Below are 17,309 nucleotides of genomic sequence, written 5' to 3'. Positions count from 1 at the left end.
GTGCATAATTAAAATCACATTACTAAAAAAGTTTTTATAATAAATTAAATTTTTAACTATTTATACTGTAATATCATATATATTATGGCACAATAAATTAAACCTAAAAGTGCAGGAAATGCACATAGATTATGTAATCGTTACAATACTAAATATTTAATATAATATATTTTATATGACATTAAAATTTTTGCAGTTTAAGTATGTATGAAATATTTTAAAATTATTTTAATAATACAAATTATTGTTAAAAGCCAAATACCAAATGAAAAATTCAGAAAGTTAAAGGGGAAAAACTATTATAAATAATAAAAATAATTATTTATGTAAATCACAACAGTTTTTATAGTGTAATATGACTTTTGGTTCTTATTCGCCGCTCCTCTCTATTTTGACAGTCTTCTTTCTTAAGATTTCTTTCACACACCGTTTTGGCGATACCCTCCATCGATGTTGTTGCCGGTCTTCCAAGTTTCCGTTTCTTTGTAGAGGCCCAGTTTAATATTTGTTTAAGGATTCTGCGTTCTTGCATACGTTTCCGACATCTAAGTTACCTTTTTTCTGTCTTTTATTAAATTTCTTTGTACTCTCTTTTGTCTAGTAATATTGTCGTTTCTTATGAGTTCTAACTAAGATTAGAACCTTGCACGATTGTTCTCCAAAAGTTCATTTTAGAATTTAATAGCTTGGCATTATATTTTTTGGTTAATTACTACGATTGCCCCATATATTAACACTCGTTTTAATATTGTATTGTAGATTCGTAGATTCCTCTTTTTGTATTTTTCTTCCCTTAACACAAGACCTACTCTGGATAAAAATAATGATGATCAGTTGTATTCCTTTCTTAAGGTATTCCTGAACTAGTTCGCTTAACCTATAAGTATATGTATTTTTTGCAACTATAAATTTTTTCCGGATCTAAGTCCAGTTTTAACGTAGCTTCTTTGCTTCCTATAGATAGTTATTGTGATTTTTTCATGTTGGCCTCCATACCAAACTTTCTACATTTTTCCACAAGTTTCCTTGACATATATTTTAAATATTGATTGTTGATCAAATCATGATTTGATCATCTGCATAATGTAAGTTGTATAGTATTATATTGTCTATCGGCAGTTTCATTCTCATACAATTCTGTTTTTTACTGTTTTATTGCTCATCAATGTATATAATAACTAATACTGGAGATATACACTGTCCCTAACTAAATATTTAGTGAGCAGGAAACCTTTCAATATTGTTTGATGAAGATCTCTTATACTGAGAACTACCGTTCTTATTTGATCTTTATCAATTTGATCCCAAATTTCAACTAATCGTAAAAACTGTTGATCTAATGTGTTTGGTGCGTTAAGTAGTTGTCGTAGTCGTCTCCTTTTGATGTCCCAAACATGTTCTATTGGGTTGAGGTTGAGACTTCTCACAGGCCTAACCATTAATTTCAACCCCCTGACGATATTGCTGCATAATTCTTGTATTGTATGGCCTGACATCATCTTGCATAAGCATGAAATTATCCCTAATAAATGGTGTAAATGGCAGGACATGCTCTTCTAAAATGTCTGGAATGTCTGATGTAAACCCTCAGTGATCTATTCTAACTAACTCCGTACGAGCCTCCAAATTAATACCACCCAACACCATTACCGAGCCGCCACCATACTGTACAGTTCCTACAATGTAACACTGTGCGTAGCGTTCCCCAGAACATCTGTAAACTCTGTGCCGCCTGTTATCGGAAAAAAGACAGTTCCTGGGTTCATCGGTGAACAATATTCTTCCCCAATCGTCATTATCCCAAACAACATGTTCACGATTAATATGCAATCTTTGCCTTCTATGACCTCTGGTCAATAATGGGTCAGTGGGCGCTCTTCCAGGGCGCAGGTCATTTGCGGCAAGTCTTTCCTTTTTACGGTATTTTTTGGTAATTCTATAGTTATAACGATCCAAAAATTCATTTTGTAGAGATGTACTGGTAACAAACCTTTATCTCAGTGTACAAAGTGTCAAAAATTGGTCTTGATTAGGAGTTGTCATCCTTCTACGGCCTTGACCGTGTCTTCTTGAGTTACTTTTAGAAACAGTAAAAGGTGACTCTTCTAATGGTTGACTGAGTGATATTAAACGGCTCAGCGAGTTAAACTTGACAGTATCATTCTTCGCGAATAGTAAGTCATTTTCTGATAAATTTTGATTTTCTTGCTGCTGATGATTCATTTCAAAGGAAAAAATACCCAATAAACTTAAAAACGCCTTTCAATATTTAGAACAAGGTATTCTAACCTAACTAAATTCGAATTAAAATAAAGCACATTTATCATGTTTTTTATTTGCTTGCCAAAATGATGAAAAGATCAGCGTTATTTACCATTCTTTCGATAAATTTTACCATACCAGAGGTAACAATAATATATTATCACAAAAATTGAAACTTAAAAATTATTTAATTTATTATTATTTTTAATTATATTAATTTGATTATTAAATATTATTTAATAATATCTTATAAAGTTTCTTGAACCATACTATATTTAATATAAAATTAGTATTTCTTGGGTTTAGGTTCAATAAGTAATATTAAATTTGGAACTAGATGTTATTGTCCATTGAAATCAACGTTTAATAAGGAAACCCTTGTATTTGTCAAGATTCTAATATGTACAAGATTAAGAATAAAAATATATAAAAATATCGGGCAAACCAGTCAACTGCTTCAATCCAGAATTCATTCTCACAAATATAACAAGAACAACATCACTGCCCTCACAAAATATGAAAATAAGAAGAAGCATAAATTTTACTTCGAAAACATTAAAATTTTAAAAACCAAACAACACAAAAAGAAAAAGGAGATATATGAGTCAATAGAAATAAAAAGAAAGACCAACGCAATCAATGACAAAAAAGATAAACAGAATCTAAATAAAATATATTTTAAGCTGATTTAAATAATAATAAATATAACACTATAAAAAAATCTTAAAGTTATAACATAAATATCTCCACTGTACCCTTTTCGAAAACCCCAACGATACGCCCATATATAAATAATTATATACTAATGACAGTAAATCATGAGATATTAGATATCAATTTTCACTTGTGCCAATTCATTAATGTCAGTGTCTCGTTTTACGTTTTGGTAAGTTTTTTATATATTTTAAAATAACTTTTTGTTCCTAATCTTGTACACTTTAGAATCTTGACAAAACCAAGGGTTTCCTGCTGAATTATATGCTCCTGGCATTTGTCTTATTACTAGGTACTGTTTTAAAATTAACCAGTGCTTATATTTTTGTTTTACTTTCTTGAATTTTATCATTTAGCCATTTACGATATATTTTGTGTTTATGGTTTTCATTTATTTTAGATAATCCTTTACCCAGCAATTTCTGACAATTTCTTTCTTGCTTGTAGTACTTAAAGCTTCATGTGCTGCTTTATGTAATCCTTTAAATACCTTATACAAGCATTTAAAGGCTGTAAAAGGTATATAAGGGGTAGCTGATGAAAAATCCGTGAAGACCGGTGAGAGTTTTCAAATTAAAATACATAAACAATTGACCGAAATAATTGCAAAAAACCCTTATTGCTGCAGTAATATATAAATGTTAATAACTTTGTTTTTTGCATAATGACATATAACTACACCACTCAAAAATTGTGGTAGTTAATCAGTTAATATTAAAGTGTGCTAAATTTTAAATACATTGAATAAATTATTTATGTTATTCAATTTGGTTATACCGGAAAGCGATTATTTAAACAACTGTACTTATTGCTACTTGTTGCCCGAATAATCACTAGACTTATTTCGTGAATTGCAATCGATTATTTGAGTCTTCATTTTAAAGGTTAAAAATACTTTTTAAATTTTATTAAGTTTTTTACAATTTAAAAAAAGGGATGATATTTTAGCTTATGAACATTTATAATAATTTCGATATTATTGGTCCCACACTTAGTAGTAGTTTTAATGAAAAGTAAGTAGATTTAATGAGAATCTGGTGCAAAAACAAGCGTTAGAAAATGTATTCATTTGCCTATAATAAGAGGACAAAAGTGTTTAAATAAATATATCATACCTGAATTGTCTGCAATATTATGGCGACGTAATTCTGATAGCTAAAATAAAAAGATGAAAAATTAATTGATGCTTAAATAAAAATAAAAAAAGTTGAACTAACGATATCAATTAAGAAATAAGAATAGAAAATTCTGCTATATGGTATATATTACTGTTCATAGCATTTGTAGTTTAAGAGATATTTTATATAAAACATATACCATATGCATAACAAAAATGTCTCAACTAGAATAAAAAGGAGGAGGTCCTTTGCGGAGGAGTAATACTAGTTAAAATTAGAAAACAAGGGAGAAAACATATCTTTAATGTCTTTATTCAGTCTTTAAAGAAAATGTTTCCAAGCAACTGTAATATCCTATGTCAATCGACTGCAATATCCTAACATGGCGTATAAAAAGAACACATAATTTCAAGTTCAAGACGAATCCGTCATTACTGGATGCGATGTGAACAAAAAACTCGCAGTGTATACTGCCCTGCTAAGAAATAACCCCGTATCTCCAAAATTTGAAAAATTATTTGCACCATATGAATAATTATGATTTATATAACATATTCACATAGAGAAAAACCCGTATTTTACATTTCTAAATATTTTATGAAAGAAAATAGTTTCCCTGAAAACGCCAAAAATGACTATTAAGCTTAGTATAAACCTGGCATTTAACGCTTCGTAGTAAAAACCTGGTATATGCTCAGCAGATACGGGTTTTTAACGTAGGATAAAACGATATGCCAGGTTTTTTCTAAGGAATAGAGCAACACCGCTAATAGTTTCCACCACCAAGTGGAACTATCGTTTAAGAAAAAGAAGAAAGTTTATGATTATCATGATTTCGTCGAGGCCGTTAAAACGTGTAATTTGAATCGTGTGGTGGTGAAAGAAATGGGGCTTTCGATTTTCTTATCTGGAAAGACTTATCATCACAGTCAAAATTAAAGAAAACAAAGTCACGTATTTTCCTATCACAAATTGTTAAAGTAATTATGAAGAGAGAGCAATATTTTACACGTTAAGATTGACGTTAGCGAGGAGTTGATAGAGGATGGACTTTTTGCATACCAGAGTGTTAAAATCTGGAATAAAGGACCCCACGCCTGTGACAAAACCTTCTGGTTTTGCTAAGAAGAGAAAAGAATAAATATTAAAAAACTTAGGTCAAATTATACCGGAGAACCGCCATCACAAATTTGGATAATACGTGGTTTTAGCTAAGTAAACTTGACACAATTATTTGCTTTATGAGCCCGTATGTCGCATAACTAATGTCCATATGGTAATTTTGCAATGGTTTTTTTGAAAAAAGTTAACTACGATGCTACACACTCTACCCTAAATGATTTTGTGTTATTATTGTACTAAAAGCACAAGTGATTAAACAAAAATCTTTAATCGCGTTTTTCTCAAAACTCGCTATAATGAAGATACGGGGTTCTTTCTTAATAGGGCAGTATACGCCCCTATTCTACAAGGATGGACGCTGTTATGTTGTATTAGTAGTATCGTCGGAGAAGGAAGATTCGACGCTATTGGCAGCATCCACTTATGGCCCAAAGATCTAGAAAGAGTGCTTACAGTTTACCACCGTCAACTTGTTTCGACTCTCCAGAAATTATATGGAATACTACAAGCGGCGAAAACTCCACTCAACGATGATAAAACTATAGCAATCTGTACAGACTCTCTATCCTCCATGCAGCCCATAAGAAAGGTACATTCTATCCACCCAATAGTTCAAGAAATCCAGAGTATATGTAATCGTCTTTATACTAATGGAGTAACAATATTGTGGGTTCCATCACACGTTGGTATTCCAAGTAACGAAAAGCCGATCAAGCAGCAAAACAATCATGTTCTCTTAACGTAACCACATACATTCAAACATCATCAGGTCTAAAAAGAACACTCAAACATAAAATAATGGACCTTTTGGAATGATCATTGAAAAAGAAGCAATACCAAGTTAAGCGTTCTACAACCAAACATTTTCTACCGCCAGCTCCCAACAATGCACAGAAAGGACAAATCTATCATGGACATTTAATAAATTCCAGTAATCAGATTTTGTGCTAGTACTGCACCACAACAGTACTTCTTGACTGTCAACATTACCTAGCGGCCAGAAGAAAATACAATCTTGGTAACAACCTAAAAGACATACTTATCTCAAACAGCAGCAACTATGAAAATGTATTAAACCTTTTAAACAACACAAAGTTATACAATTTAATTTAAAACAAAATGTATTATATAAAAATGTATTGTAACTAATTTGTACCCAATGTAAAGTATTAACCATGTAAACATGAATGTAAAATTGTATCTGTGTCAATGACCATTAGCTGTCGAGACACATATTTTCGAAATAAAAAAAAAACCACGCTGTGTTTAATCTAAACTTTAAAATTATTTTTATAAAAATTAGTGCTTATATCGAAATTAAAAATGCATATTTACATATTATTGTGCATATTTGTGCATATTTAACCTGCTTTAAAATACATATTATAGTTCGTCCCAAATACTTCTTTCAGTGCGTCATAGTTGATCGAATTCTCTCTAACACATTAAGCTAGAAGTGACAGAAAAAAACGTGAGTCTGTGATTATTATACATAGAGCTTAGAAAATTATTTATCGTAAAGCTAATTCTACTTACGGATGTATAATTGGTTGGAGTTTAGAATACGCTAAATAGATATCCAATCAATGATGCGCATAAATATAATTTGACGCAGATTGTCTTGATCGTGACAGTACTTTCACAATGTCAACTGATAAAATGATAATTGTCATTCCAGGTTAGTATTATCAGACATTTTACAGTGAAAATTTAATTTTGTATTTATTATCATAAAGATATTTTAAATATGCCGAGATATATCGCGAAAGAACAAAGACTAATATTAAAATTATTAAATTATTTTCAATTAGAAAAAGAGAGATTACGATCCTGCAACTGTCAAATTTAACTAAAATGTCATGCAATAATTCTCGACATTCTTAAAATCCTATATGACGTCAAAATTAGTGACGCACTGAAAGAAGGGTTTGGGACAGACTGTAGATGCATATTTTAGACAGTTTCTAGTGCATATTTGACAGTCACTACTAATGAGCAATTAAATGCAGCAATTAAATGCACTTATCAGTAGTAATATCCCTAGGACATTGATAACAGACGAGATAATTTCATGATAATCGAAAGCTCGTTCCTTGGTAACAGCACGAAGCCGAAGGCTGAGTGCTGTTACCAAGCAACGAGCTTGAGAAATTTGTCATGAAATTATGAGGCATTCATCAATGTCCGAGGGATATTCGGCGGATAACTCAACATAACGAAACATTTATTTATTAAAAGTACAGTTAGTGAAAGTACAATTATTAAAATTTAAGTTACCATTCTCATTGCCGAAACGTGACATTTTGAAATTTATTTGGATGAAGTTGTCAAACTCGATCGTGTTGTCATAGGGATTGAAAATTGCACTGAATGCAATTATCAGAATGCAAAAAAAATCATAACTCAACATAACTCAAAAGTACAGATAGTGAAAGTACAATTATTAAAATTTAAGTTAATTAGATTCGTTGCTGTTCTTTACTATAGAAGATCTATTACCACGCATAATATTTATAATCTTGTTGTGGTGTTCTTGTTGAAACGTGACATTTTGAAATTTATTTGGATGAAGTTGTCAAACTCGATCGTGTTGTCATAGGGATTGAAAATTGCACTGAATGCAATTATCAGTCTAATGTTGGCATGATTGGGTGAAATTGTTGAACATGACACAAAATGACGAAATTTGAATGGTTGTTAGAACAGTCGAAAAATTATCTTTAAAATAGATATAATTTCAACGGGCGAAATATATATATGGTATAACTATACTATAGACGTCAATATTGTCCTAAAAAATAAACTGGAAAAGGTAAGTTATAGGGTGGTCTGAACAGTTTATATAATAAAATGGATAAATTAAAATCACATAACTAAAATAATTTATATCGATAATAAACGAAATTTTTGGCTCATATGCTAAAATATCATTTATATTATGCACAATAAATTAAACTTGAAAGTACCGGAAATACACGTAAATTATATATTCTGTTACAATAGCAAACACTCATAATATACTTTGAATAATATATACATATAAAAATTTTAGTAGTTTAAATACATACGAAATATTTTAAATTTATTGTAATAATAGAAATTATTGTTATGTAACTTTATATCAAGGATTCTAAAAACTGATGTTTTGTCGATTTTAGTATAACAATGACAAATACTTTATCGCTTTTGCGAGATAAAATCTGGAAATGTGCATTATATTTAACGAAATTTTAAAACAATTAGTTGACAGATTAAAAATTTTTCAAAATAACACAGAATATAGTTACGATTTGCGCGTGAATCTAGTTAATGAAGAAAGATAAATATATATGGTTCACTTCCACCATATAAATTGTGTGAAAAAGGGTAGTGAAGTGCAATATACGATGCCATATCCTGTTGACATCACTTGTCCTCTCCTATTCAATTCTTATCTTCTCCTCCAAGTTGGTACACACCGATAATCTGAGCAACTCACTGGAGATTGGATAATCAACCTCAGTGGAAGGTGGAGTCAGGGCTGATGAAGAAGTGAGTCTTGGTCATTCGATTAATAGTGGTAGAACGAAAGCCTCCCTTGTAAAACCCAATTGTTGTGAATACAATGAGATAAACAGACGGATGTCATAAGGACGAACTCAGCAAAGAAAAATCGACATGATTATAGATTGAAAATATAGAACCTGGTATGTACGAACCCTCTTAAAGGCAGGCCCAATGATTAATTTAGTAGAAGAACCTTTGTCAAGAGAATACGAAGTTAAAATATTGACACTGCAGAAAATTCGATGAAAGAGCCAGATGAAATACTCCGAAAACGAAATCAGATAAGATAGAAGAGAAGTAGGGTTTATAGTAAGCAAAAAAGACTGCAAAAATACGTTACTGCATTTACACCAATATCAGACAGAATTTGCACTATAAGACTCAAAAGTAAACTGCATAACGTGACAATGGGTAATGTATACGCACCGACGAAAGAGGCAGATAAAGAAGAGGTTAAAAGATTCTATGGAGAATTACAGGACGTATGTGATAAAATCCATAGATACGATACTCTTATAAAATTAGTCTATTTGAACGCTAACCCAAGAAGACGTTTTTCTAAATATATTTAGGAAACATTTTTTTGCTTATTGCTCACTGAAATCAGTCAAAATGGCTTAGGGTTGCACAAATCGTTGATATCAACAAAGATATCCATAAAGGAAGTTGTAAAATATCAGAAGCCAGCAGAACAAATCCAATTTACCACATTTTCATCTCAAAAATATGGGCAACGTATATAACTGATATCATAACGTATCACGGGGTGAACTATGACTCAAATCAGTATCTTGATAATGGCAAAATTGCAGCAGAAAATCGCGTCAGTGGCAAAAGGATGTTGAAGGATTCAAAAACCTAATAAAGGATCAAGAATACCAAAATGCTCTCCAAATAAAACGTAACAAATTCTGAATAAAGTTACTGCAGAAGGGTAATGAAGAAAACTAAAAATAATTATAACAACGGTATTTGCACAGGAAATTGTCGGAAAAGTCAAGAGACTAAGAAATGCGGAATGGTATTATGATAAAAGCAAAACTGTAGTGGAAAAAAAAAGGCTAGACTTAATCAGCTTTAAGGAAATACCGAAAATAACAAGGCAATTTATAACAAGTAGAGAATATAAGCGAATAGAACGCGCGAAAGAAAAAAAGAGAGTCTTTGAAAAATCGAGTACAAGAAATCCTATAGAGCATAACAGTAGACACGAAAGCAGAATAAAAGAATAAAAAAAAACCACTCCTGAAAGCTATTAGACAACTAGAAGCAACTGCACCTCGCAAAAAACTTGTAAAAGTTTCTCTTGAGCCTGGAAAAAGTGTTTCTGTGGCAGATTTTCCTATTCCAGAAGATCCAGTTTAGGTCGAACCTACCGATGGTGCTAGTACAAGCACTGACAGTAGGAGTTCTAGTTTGTCTAAAAATAAAATAACAATCAGGTAAAAAAAATAGAGAAAATAAAAATGTTAATTCCTCATCTGAAGAAGAGTCAGAGTACTCTTTTCAAGATAGTGATGCAGAACTTTTCTATCTGATTCAGAAGAATCTGATATGGCAAACTATGCTCAAGAACTTGACAGTAACCTCTAGGTTGATGACTTTGCAATTGTGACAGTATATAGGAAAACTAAGCAAAAACTCTTGCCTTAAAGACAATGGTTATGTTGAGATTTTGTACAAGAATTAAATTTCTAGCAACACATTTTTACCAACTGAAGAAAAGTGCTTTTCCTGAAGGACGATGTAATGAAGAAACTCATGCTGCCAGTTGAAGTCTTCCTCCTTTCGTATAAAAACAAGCATTAGTTTTCTTGATAATCTCAGTAAATTTACCATCTATTAATTAAATTAACTTGACTAGCAATGATTAATTTTGTCAATTGTAGTTTGATATTTGGTCATTTATAATTTCATATTTACATAACATAAAGTTTTTTATCAAAACAAGTGTTATTTCTTTTCACCCCATGAGCCCCACAAGTTTTGCAGTTGAAATATACTTGGAAAACAGTGTCTGTTGCTATTCATTCCACTCAAAAGAGTAAACAGAAACAGCATTTTTTTAATTTTGTACTTAGAAGAAACCATAAACGAAGGTAGCTTTCAATTCCTTATATCTCATAATACTTTACGATATTTATGTTTAAAGTTGAAAACTGTTTATATTTACCCCATTTTACGGTATTAACGAAAAAAATCATCAAGTTCCAAGGCATTGACGTTTCAGATAATATAAAATCTTCATAGGTTTATCTAGCAATCCTTATTTATATTTTAATTTTATAATATTATTTATTTTAAAATTATCCAATTTATTATGAATGTTCATGTAATTGTCCAATAAATATACAAAAATGTACCTAACGTCTTTAATCATCAGTTTTTATTGCTTTTAGTGGATAAAGTCTTGTAAAACATAAATTTAATCTCATATTTCTGGTTTTTTAATAATTTTTCCTTGAATTTCTATTAACTATCATGACTTCAGATATTTTCATAAAAACCATTAAAAACATTTTAATATTCTTTAAAGATAATGTAGCCGTACACAGATACATACATAAGCAAAATTATATACTGCTGTTTACACAGCCTTCTCTCTTGTAAAATAAATTATGATACGTCAAAAAAGTGAAAGCAATTAGTCAATTTCATCCACAACAACTTTTTCATAGGCGAAAAATGATGAAAGGACTTAGCAAGATTGTTTTGGATTACTTTCCTTTATTTAGACTGGAAATTCTGCGTATAATCTCTAATTTTTTGTGGATTAGACGGAGCGCTATTTTTCATGTGCTTTAATCAATTTATTTCAGCTTTTTTCAGAACTTCATATATATAGTGGAAAATAAGGTTTTCTGTTTGTATCAAGTGTAATCGATTTAAGATGTTTGCTTTTGCTTTAATTTCTACATGTTATTTATTTACTTGTTTATTTATTTATCTACACATTATATGGTTTTACACTCATAAAAGACCAGAAAATAAACAACTTCATAAAATAGATGGTACTTAACATATTTTTCTCACTCCTTTAGTCGCGCACTGCAAATTAATAGGAATAAAATCAAAAAGTCTTATGATTCAACAGATTGATATACAGGGTGGTCCTTAAGTAATTGTACAAAAAGAAACAGTAGATTCTACACTTTAAAATATTACGATTTAAGAGAAATTTCTTTAATAAAATGTTGATATTAAGAAAGATACAGGGTGTTAAACTGAAAATTTAAAATTTTATTTTTCGCTATAACTTTCATGTTTGAAAACATTTGTGTATAAAAATTAACAACTAGGTACTTCTAAATATGAGAAATTATAATTTGATGCACACTTTGATGTAACTGATAGAGGGCGCCACTAATGCTACATATGTGGTATAAATTTGCACTTAACTTTTTTGTTCTTTAAGTTACCTGTATTTGGGATAAAAAATATTAAAGATACATTATTTCGACAAAAAAAAGCTTTACTTGTTAATAACTTCAAAACTTAACAGTTTTCGAGATAATCGCATTTTAAAAATCAGCTTCATAATTCTGATCTAAGGCAATTACTCTAGGCAACGAAGAAAAAATGGACAAAAACATTAATACTTCTGAATTTTGGTATAACATACCTTTAGCTAAAGTTAATAGTTAACGAAATATTAAATAAAATAAATATATCAGCAGGATAATTAATAATAGGATTTGACAAAATAAGAGAATAATAGGATTTTACATCAAACATTTTACGTATTATGTTAAATTAAAGTCATAATCAAAACATTTTGTTTACAAACCAAATTAAGAAATAGTTAAACTAAATAACATAACTTTTGGTCAAAGTAAGTGTTCGATATGTCCACCATTTTCTTTAATTCATTTGTCAATTATTCCATAAAAGATCGTCTCATATTAAATAGCATCATTGGTTCTAAAGAAACTGCTGAAGTATTTATTTCTTCCCATAGTTGGTTACGAATATTTATGGGTTTCTTATAGACACGTTGTTTTAATGCGTTCCATACACCAAAATCAAGCGGATTAAATTCGGGGCTACATGGTGGCTATAATGTATAATGGATGAATATATTATTTTAGATACATATCCAAATCTTATGGTATATTATGAAACTAAATCTTATTTGTCGCAGAAGTTAAATAATGTATTAAACTGTGATGTATCTCGTTCAATAGTTACTTATATACATACGGAATAACCTATCGATGACATTACTTATTTATATGAAAACGTTACAGCTTACGAGTAACTATAATTACATCTCGAAAAAATGGACTATTATGATTTACTAACGAACTAATATTATCCTAACCTAAATTGCCTGTGTGCTTACTATATTTATAACAATATCGGTTGTTAGGACAACGATGATGTTTTTGTAAAAATGCTAAGTCGTTCAGGTTAGATTTGTAGCAAAAGTATTATGAAACAGGACACATATGTGTTATTCAGTACCTGTGCTCTAGTTTCTATTTGTCCTAATAAAAATCGGTAAACAATTTACGTAATGAACAATAAGTATTCTTTTCGGATTTTTTATGAATTTGATAATTATATCAATATCTCACCACATTGCCAAGAAATATGACTACCACGACCAATCCAACGTTCAGAAAAGTTGTATTTAAGTATGTTCTAACTGCCTTCTCTCTAGAATGTGGTGGTGTACCATTTTGCATAAACCACATATTTTAGATTTTTAGCTTTTTACAATAGAAAAAAAGTAATACAACGCCATTATAGAAACTTAAGAAGCGATAGCAAAGGGAAATTGTAAACATGATGATGGCCAACGTCTGAATACGGACACGGCACCCAAAGAAGAAGATGAAATATCTTTTCTCCAATAAGACATTTAGCACCCATACCAAAGCATTTTGTGATATTACATTATAATCTTTGAGTTGTTTTAATAAGAAAAAACTATGAATTATGCTTATCTACAGGTATTCAGTGCTTTACCGCAAAAATATCAAACTAAGAGTTATTGTGCAGCTGACTTATAAAGTGCATTTATCTCGAAAACGGTTGAATTTTTAGTTTACTAACAAGTATACCTTTTCTTTTTAAAAATAATGTATCTTTAATATTTTTTAACACAAATAAAGCTATCTTAAAGAGTAAAAAAGTTAATCGCAAATTTATGTCACACATGTGGCATATGTGGCGCCCTCTATTAGTTTCATTAAAGTAAATATAAAATTATAATTTATCCTACTCAAAAGCATCCAACTGTAAATTTTTGTCCAAAAAGGTTTACAAACGTAAAGGTTATAGCGAAAAATAAAATTTTAAATTTCCACTTTAACACCCTGTATCTTTCTTAATATCAACATTTTATTAAAGCAAGTGGGCTGAAATCGTAATATTTTAAAGTGCAGAATCTACGGTTTCTGTTTGTACAACTACTTAAGGACCACCCTGTATAATTTAAAAAGTGTATTTGTAAAAAAAATTATTAGGGTTTGTAAAATATTTACAAAATTAATATTAATACTGTTTCTTATATTAAAACAGTCTATCTTGGACAAAATCATTGATTTTACGTAAAAATCTTATACAGATATTTGAAGCTTCTAAAAGATGTATGAGGGATAGCTGTTGAACAATCCGTGACGATGTACCGCTGATTTTACTTTGTTTTTGTTAATTGAAAAGTCCTTTTTGGCTATAAAACGTTTTTTATACAGTTTATAGAAAAATTGTTCAAATAAAAATTGTAGATCTTAATATTTTTTTAATTTGCATGTTTCTAAATTAAAATACATAAAGAATTTATCAAGATAGTGGCAAAAAAAACCTTAATTTTGCAGTAAATTATAAATGTTAATAACTTTGTTTTTTGCATAATGGCGTGTAATATAACTACTTAAAATTTTGTCAGTCAATGAATTAAGTGTACTAAATTTTAACCCGTTATTGCTTGATTTTTTATTTTTCGTTACAAATAAGTTTGCAGACTGGATTCTCATTAATTTTTACGGGAAAAAATAATAAAAAGATTCTGAACTTTTTTTTTTATTTTAGAAAAATATCAGTGTTGTTTATGAAAAACATTATGCAAATTAGGATATAAATAAAACAATATTTAGGAAAAATTAAAATTTTGAAAACAGTTCTTCGTTTTAGTGAAGCAAAGTGCTAAACCACACTCTTCGCACAACACATGTGTATTACCATTGCACTGTGGAAATTTACAACTTATTTGTTTTTCGGACCATACAGACCAATGGTGACTTCCATTCATTCGAACATCCTTTACTAGCATAACCTGTGCTGGGCCTTTTCTCTTCTTTATTTGTAGCGCCCCCTCAGTTTCATTTGCTGAAGGTCTTCCTCTGTTTGCAATGGTGAATCGCTCTCCTCTCCTGCATTATGCTTCTGCCAGTTGTGCTTTAAACTGGGCGTGTATGACTTTAGGCTTCGCGGCAGTTTTATGTTCAGCTAATTTTTCTAAAGAATCCAACTATTGGCAATGGTTAGAATTAGTAGATGGTAAAATATTCTAAAATACCATTTTTTACTCATAATAATTTTATTCTGTTCCATATTTCTATCCAACAAATCAACACGGCCCATATGACGGATATATTCTTGTACAAGATATGGACAATTTACTTACTTCTTTTGTTTTTTTTTTTTTTCTTGTCATATCTCTTGGAAGTAGTTTAAGGAACTTCGCCAGCGAAAGTCGATAGAAACGTGACTAATTTGTTACCTTTCCACACTAAGCTGCTTATTTCTATACCATCGCAAGTGCCGACAAACTGTACACTAGTTCCCCTTTCTTCATTTTTCATAGCCTTTTCTCCCGGAATCTTACAATTTGGAATCATATTCCCTCTTACGGTTCCTAAACGGTGAAAACCTTGCTTGGAAAGATATACAAGGAGAGGTATAGAAGAGTAATAATTGTCAAAATAAAGTCTGTGACTCATATTCCTAGAAAAAATTTTAGCCAATCTCTCCATAATATTTACAGTTGCTCCGAGGTCAGGTTTAAAAGCAGGTCTCTTTTTTATCATTCTCTTATCCTATACATATATATATATATATATATATATATATATATATATATATATATATATATATATATATATATATATATATATATATATATATATATATAATTCTATATGATACGCATATCCTGAGCTACTGCATAAGACAAAAATTTAAAACCCCATTTATGTGGCTTGTTTGGTAGGTACGGCTTCATGTAGTGCCTAGCTCTGGTAGAACAAATTTGCTCATTGACGGACAGATATTATTCCAATGGAATTCCGTTTAAAAATGCTTTATTGAGGTGGTCAATTATTGGTCTTATTTTATAAACTCGTATCGTAAATTGGATTGTCACGCGATAAGGCATTCTCATTATTATTTCTATTTCTATGCACTTTCTATTTACTCAAAACCAATTTCTTCTGACCAATATGCCCTTGTATTAGGCATATGAACAAGGGACATAATATTGTAATTCCAATAAACTGCTTTATGTTACTTCGTGTAATATTTCGTGGTTAGTTAGGACTAGGCTGTATGGCATATAAATTTGACTCCTCCACAATTTTGTCTAGAAGGCTATCAGTAAAGAATGAATTAAAATATTCATAGGGGCTTTCTAGTTGTAGGATAGGATTTGAAAGACTCTGATTTTCCATAAATTCCAGTTGCTGTTCGGATAAGTTCAAATTTTTTTGTCTCTCTATCATGTCTAAAAAAAATCTAGTATTTTTGATCACAAATTGATTGTAAAATAAGTATACCTTGGCCCTTGGAATAAACCAAAGTTTCTGGAGGCTCGTCTTCTAGAGTGCTATTAACTATATTAGTGTCTACAGTATTCTCATCCATTTCGTATACTAGTTCAGAATCCTCATTATCAGACTCATCATATATACCAGCTTGTTCGTCAGGTAAGAAACCTGGATCGATAATATCATCATCATCATCAAACCCATCTTCGCTATCCCAAAGCCTACTCATTATATCAACAAGTTCCTTATCAGTTAGCGGCCTTTTATCTTTCCAACTCATGATGTTTTATCCAAAAGATAAAATTTACTAGATATGCATGATCTTGTTTGTAAATAACAACAACAAAAAACATCATTATGAGAAAAATATGCGCAGTACTGTATACCGCAAGAAATCATGCACCCTATTAATAACACATTAAATATATTTACGCAAATTACTTAGGTAAAACTAACAAAAACAGTCTGAGGTACTTATCAGTGTCTAATCATGTACACTACCTAACTAAGAAGACACAATACTGGTAACCAACACCATCTATGATTGTTTAATCTATTTACACTGATTAATACTGCATTATTAGTGAACAACGTCATGCACAAACTGATTCATCCGCTATCAAAATAAATGTTTATTTTTAGTATGTTGTTTTTTAACAACATGATGCATTGAAGGGTTAAATAGAGTGATCGAATAGTTTATAAGTTATTCAAGTTGTTTATCCCGAAGAACGATTATTTAAACAACTATTTTTGCCCACACACTCACTCTTGATGT

General features: G+C 30.3%; 1 protein-coding gene across 2 annotated transcripts in view; it reads right to left on the bottom strand.

The window, feature by feature from the left end:
• The window catches only part of LOC140448853 (Ig-like and fibronectin type-III domain-containing protein 2), a 1,058,385-nt gene that overhangs the window by 956,309 nt on the left and 84,767 nt on the right, over window positions 1–17,309 (bottom strand). For both annotated transcript variants that reach the window (XM_072541975.1, XM_072541985.1), the window contains exon 2: window positions 4,092–4,131. The gene's annotated coding sequence lies outside the window, so the exon portion shown is untranslated. The remainder of the gene's footprint in view (window positions 1–4,091; window positions 4,132–17,309) is intronic.

The sequence above is a fragment of the Diabrotica undecimpunctata genome, chromosome 1 (assembly GCF_040954645.1).
Source record: "Diabrotica undecimpunctata isolate CICGRU chromosome 1, icDiaUnde3, whole genome shotgun sequence".
Taxonomy (NCBI): domain Eukaryota; kingdom Metazoa; phylum Arthropoda; class Insecta; order Coleoptera; family Chrysomelidae; genus Diabrotica; species Diabrotica undecimpunctata.
The sequence above is the reverse complement of the archived record's forward strand: the minus strand, read 5'-3'. Positions and strand labels throughout refer to the sequence as shown.